The sequence below is a fragment of the Lissotriton vulgaris genome, chromosome 5 (genome assembly GCF_964263255.1).
Source record: "Lissotriton vulgaris chromosome 5, aLisVul1.2, whole genome shotgun sequence".
Classification (NCBI taxonomy): Eukaryota; Metazoa; Chordata; class Amphibia; order Caudata; family Salamandridae; genus Lissotriton; species Lissotriton vulgaris.
Genome location: NC_141693.1, coordinates 1,931,380,258 through 1,931,386,548, shown reverse-complemented (window position 1 = coordinate 1,931,386,548; position 6,291 = coordinate 1,931,380,258). Strand labels below are relative to the sequence as shown.

The 6,291-nt window shown below is 41.5% G+C and overlaps 1 pseudogene; it reads left to right on the top strand.

The window, feature by feature from the left end:
- Positions 1-4,246: 4,246 nt before the first annotated feature.
- LOC147717770 (uncharacterized) lies at positions 4,247-5,446 on the top strand (annotated as a pseudogene).
- Positions 5,447-6,291: the final 845 nt, after the last annotated feature.

Genomic DNA, 6,291 nt, shown 5'->3' with positions numbered 1-6,291 from the left:
CTTAGAACTTGGAACACAAGTCTTCTACAAACGGAGGTAGAAGTACATCAAGCAACATAATATCAGCCCCGGGGCTATGACGCCCTTTCTTTTATTAACAGATGGGATCTCAGAACAAGTGTTTTGAAACACAAAGCTTTTACCACCTAGTCCTGATACTAATTTGGTGATTCAGGGACACAAAAACATACTAGGTATCTGCTGTAATGCCAACTAAACCAAATATCAGAGCAATCACCAGAAGGGCCAACTAACCCCGGGCATTCGAGAATCCATATCCTTTGGCTTCCCAAGACCCTTCATCTCAACCTGTGCAACAACTCTGACAAGAAAAAAAAGACCAGTGGTCATACCCACAACCCTTGTTCATGTATAATAACGTGCATGCTGCTGATCTATTCCGGAACTGGTGGCCTCTTGCCACCTGCGCCCCTTCGAATCGCCACAATAAAAAAAACCTTGAACATGAAAAAGTCAATCTTAGATAACATGTTTCACCTGTAGCCCATTTGAAATATTTTCATGCATACCGTACCACAGAGGCAGGTACCTGGGGTATGTAAACGTGTCTCTCATACCTCCCTCATACTCTGCTTACAGTGCTGGAGAATGTAAATGTCTCCCAAGTTTCAAGTTTCAAGTTTAGAATTTGTATAGCGCACTATTCACCCAGAGGGTCTCAAGGCGCTTGAGGGAGAGGGGGGGTGCTCTACTTATCGAATACCCAAGTTTTTAGTTGTTTTCTGAAGGAGAGGTGGTTCTGTGTAAGACGGAGGTAGGTGGGGAGAGAATTCCAGGTCTTGGCTGCTAAGTAGGAGAAGGATCTTCCCCCATGGTGGATCTTTGGATTCGTGGAATTGCGGCGAGGGCTTGGTTGGACGATCGAAGTTGGCGGGTGGGGGTGTAAAAGGACAGACGCGTGTTGAGGTATTCGGGGCCTTGGTCGTAGAGGGCTTTGTGTGCGTGGGTGAGGAGACGGAACGTTATTCTGTTGTTGACGGGGAGCCAGTGACATTTCCAGACTCGAGCACATGCTCTCTCACACACATACACACACTCACAGACACAGAGATGACTCAAAGAAGCAAATACCTTACAAACCACTCTCTCGGTGTGTCGAAACTGCCCTCATTTTCAAACATTGCCACTTTACCTGCTATATAATTCACTAATGGGGGGCCACTTTTATTTGATGCCAGGACTATTTTCTGTCCCAGTCCGACCCGACTGTTGTGTGTGCATAGAGCTGCACCGCTTTGTGGATAGAAAACCATTGGGCTGACTTCATTGGGGGCCTTTCTCCTTTTTCTAAAATTAAAAGGCACAGTCCTGAATACTTTGAGCAAACAGGAGAAAGCTAAGTTTTAAATGCTTTTAATTTGCTTTATCTTTTCTGCATATGAAGTCAGGTTAGTGACACTACTCATTACATTTGACAATCTGTGTAACACTGCTAGCGAGAGTACAATAGTGAATTTCTGCAACACACTAGTAAACTGATCAAAATGCTTAGTCAAGTGTACTTTCGTCTTTGCTACGTGCCGTTAAGATGTTATTTCTCACTCCCTACCTTTGTGGGTTAATCAAGTATTTTTTTAAGGCATTTCTTACTTAATTTTTTAATTATCTCTCAATCAGGTAGATTGCTTTTAAAGGAATAAAAATGAATACCTTCATATGGTTAAAATGTGAGGGGGTGACGGTCTCATGTTACAACTACACCTGTTTTAATGAACTTGTGGTTAGCCTGCTTGTACTCATTTATTCATGTAGCATAGTGCTTGGGGAAAGTAATGTCTTCTAATCTTGTTTATAAACATCTGTTAGCAGTAATAAACATATTAGATTAAAAACACACCACCCTCTTAGCTGGCACAGTTGCTTCAGACTAGAAACACAACAACTGCATTACAGCTGTGCAATCAAATGATCATTTCCTGTCATGCTATGTTCCTGCCTACAAATTACATTTAACAAACTATGTATGCAAGACCGTTCATCAGATCACGGGAATGGATTTAATTGGAAATATTTACATAAGGAGGTTGTTGAAAGTTCTGATTCGATGTACTACCCACCATTTGGGAAATGATTTAACAATATATTTAGTTTTGCAGCACCGTATTGGAATACAGTGAAAGTTTTTAAAAAGATGTGACTTCCATTTCAGATTTAGTCACATCTTGTGTCATCTCAGTTTTGGAAAACTCCTTTTTTGTCTTTTATGCCAGCCTTATGGTGAAAAGTGTAATCTTTCTGCACAACATCACTTTTATAATAGTTTTCATACACTGAGAAAGTTCAGTTTATAACAATCTGTGTTGTTTAAATGTGTTTAATTGCATTTTTATAGCGCTTACTGTCACAACTGAATTGTAAAAAAAACAAGCACCTTTAACAGTTTCAAGACTGTTATCCCCGTGTCGGAATCCCATGTTACTGACAAGATTCAATGACATAATGTTGCAGGCTCAAGACGTGGTGACAAATTAAAGCTGGAATAGTCAAAGGCATAATAAAACACATCAATGTCAGCAACTAAACCTCCGCTTCTATTACAACTTTAATTTATGCACAATTCACACAGTTCACCTGTATGTATGTATGTATGTATTCCAGTTTTGTATAGCGCAAAACACTGTCACCCAAAGGGTATCCTGGCGCTTTGACTGACAAACTAGCACACGGTCATAAAGATCACACACCTCTAGGAAAGAGATGAGTTTTTAGATTTCTCTTAAAGAGAAATTTGCATTTGCACCTATTTGCATTTAAATCACAATTTGAGGGAGACAGCATCAAATTGAAAATAAATAAGATATACTTTTTTTTACCGACCCTCTATTGCCCTGCAGCTGAGCCTTTATGGAGGCACATCGAGGGCCGGGGCATCGATCTCATCGAAGGAGCTCTGAAGTTGTACTCACGAGTTCTGTGAGCTCTACGCCATCGCTACATCCCGTTCATCCAAAACACCCTGAGTCCAAGCGTAGCGCCTGGACTCAACGCTACGCTTTCCATTGAGTGACCTAATGTGCATGGCCAAACAGCTTTACACTTTTAAAGATTTAGCTAAACGAGTGCCTAGGGAGCAGAGGAGGCTCTGTGGTCTCCCCATCTCAAATGGAACAAGGCTGGACGCTCAGCTCACGCTCTCCTTCCTCTGCGTACGTCACTGTACCTTTGAGTCCCTTAATGCAAACTTCCAAGAGTCTCAAGAGCATTCCCGCTAATGTGCCCACAGAGGTCATCGTTGTGCGACACACCCATGCAGGGGATGCGACACAGTACTGTGCCGCGACACACACTTTGGAAAGCTCTGCCCTAATGCATGTATGTTTTCACTTGAGCTTTCAACTTAACACTGGCCCTGGTTAGACAGAGCATTTAAGACCGATTGGACTTCATAGAAATCCTTCCATTCCACTATGTCCGGGATTGGTGAGGGGGCAGTCCAGTGAGTGAGAGGAAAGTAAGCGCTTGATATGTTTTATTTTCTTCATTGAATACAGTATGAATATACATGCAAATGTCAAAAAGAAAAATGAGAGCAGGCCATACAGCACACCCAAAATTGTCCAATTAGTGATAAATCTAGGAGAACCTAGATAAGTGTTCTAGAGCTATCAAAGTGCAATATTGTATTTTAAATTCATTCACAATTGACAATAGTACAAAGTCCAAAGTTTAGTATGCACGTATGCAAGACCTTGATAAGTCTCTACGAAAGTTGGTAGCCAACCAAACTCCAGTACCGATAGCAAGTCCAGTACCGATAGGGGTTGCTATCGGTACTGGAGTTTACGACTTGGCTTGGATCTCTGAATTTGAAGCTACTTTTAGTACTTTGGACTTTGTACTATTGTCAATTGTGAATGAATTTAAAATACAATATTGCACTTTGATAGCTCTAGAACACTTATCTAGGTTCTCCTAGATTTATCACTAATTGGACAATTTTGAGTGTGCTGTATGGCCTGCTCTCATTTTTCTTTTTGACATTTGGCACTTTGTGCTTTTTGACACTCCGGGTGGTGGGTGTGCATCAGGCTATATGAGCACCCTTTTGAGCAGACAAATACCCTTTATGCAATATATTTCACGTGTACCATTATCTCTATGAGACATATTAACTTTATGTGCGGACGCTCTCCCTCCTGGTAGGGAGACACTACCACCGATCTCTTTTGTGAATACACGCAAATGTGTTGGATATTTTACAGAGTACTTTAAGGGAAAGAACGCAATGTCTGATTACGAGTCAGTTGAAGGCGCTGCAGAGGAATTCTTCACAACGGTTAGCGAGCAATATTTGGATGCACCATCTATATCGCAGACAAACTCCATGCAAGAGCCACCCAAGAAACAAGCAAAAAAGTGCTTTGTGAAGTACAGACCAGAATGGGAACTTTCACACCACAACATGCACAAGGTGTCAGAAGATGTGTACAAGGCCAGGTGCAGCCTCTGCAATAAAGACTTTTCCATTGCCCATGGAGGAGAGCGTGATATCAAAACCCATGAGGCAGGAGCACAGCATAAGAAAAATGCCTCAGGCAGGGCGAAGATGGCCTCAATTTCATCTTATCTGCAACCAAGCTTCCAGCCAGAAGTATCCAAAGTAAGTAATTGCTTGCTTCATCATAATGTGACATAAGTTTTATGTAATTCTTGTACACTCTTCTTGCTTTGTCACACTCTAAGACTCCCAAACTGAATAGGCGAGCCATCTAACAATTTTTTGTTACTTTCTTTAAATGTGCAGCAGTGTTTACCAAGTCAGGTTGCCTTTCCTATGCGTTTCTCACTCTGCTTATATTAAGAGCACATCATAATTGCTTCTGGGTTACCAGCTGACACTTTAGTTTAAATTTGCAGTTCTAAGCACCATTGTGGCCACTGTTTTCTTCACCAATGGAGATTTTCTTTATGTACTTATACCTTTGTGTATTCTTTTTTTTAAATTTTGGGTCACAGCTGCTGAGGTGATTCAGGTGTACCATGCTGTGAAACATCACATCTCCTACCGCTCCCTGGATTGTGGAATCAAGCTAAGCAGAATAATGTATCCCGACTCATCCATTGCTATGAAAGCATCCTGTGGCCACACAAAGGCATCCACACAGTGAATGTGCTTGCACCTTTATCGTTACAGCAAGCACAAGAAGACCTAAAAGATGGATATTTTTCCATTTGCAGTGATGCCTCAAACAAAGGTAACATTAAACTCTACCCACCTTTGTTGCGGCACTTTAATTTTACCTCCGCTGTGGCCTACACTCAGCTGGATTTCTACGAGGATGCAGCAGAGACTGCTACAGCTATTGCACAGCAGATCACCACTAAGTTAAATAACCATGGTTTGAAAATGGAGCACATGGCGGCATACTGTGGGGACAACACAAGTGTCAAAATGGACAAAATCATTCTGTGTTCCAGCTCTTGAATGGAGCAAATGGAGACATTCTGCCTGCAAAGTGTTCTGCCTATATCCTGCATAACTGTGCTAAACATGCTATTAATGGATTTCAATTGGATGTAGAATCTCTGTTCTAAAAGTCTACAGCCATTTTTCTTCTTCCGCAAAGCGGACTTTCTAGGACTTGAAAGTGGGGAGGCCACTATGTCAGAAGACGAGGTTTACCTTTTCTTTGTGCACGACATTTTGGTAATTTTTAACACGTGTATTCTGCAGCTGGAGAAGGTTGAGCTGAGCGCCCCAGAAGTACCAGGCATCTTCAGAATATCAAGGAACAACTTGAAGGACAGAGTGGTGAATCTGTTCTTTGTTTTCCAAGTACACCCTATTTAGTGTCTCATGACTTGGAGTTGAGCGCAAGCATGAAGTGGGATTTTTTTAAATATTTGGAGCGCTCCTTAAAGTACTTAGAAAAATGGTTTGATTTTTCATAGAGCCATTATTTGTCAGCAATAACACCATGCTGCTTAAAGAACCTCTCACTTTCCAGCAGCTCTGCAAAGCTGTTGATGTAGTTAACTTGACCTGGCATTTGGAACTGCAACATTTATTTAATGAGTACAGTGTAATTGTTCCCGCTATGCGAGCTGTGGCAGGCACAGAGTTGCCATGTGCGCAGAAATTACCTAATGCTTTGTCCAACTTGCCAGGTGATGTCCCTAACATAAAAATATAATATAATTTATACTTAGCTTGCCAAGCAGTAATGCACCTACTGAAAGGATTTTTTCTCAGTTGAAGTTCACCTGGACTGACACACGAAATAGGTGTGATGTGGATCTTGTTAAGGCAGAATTGCAGATCCAAGCGAA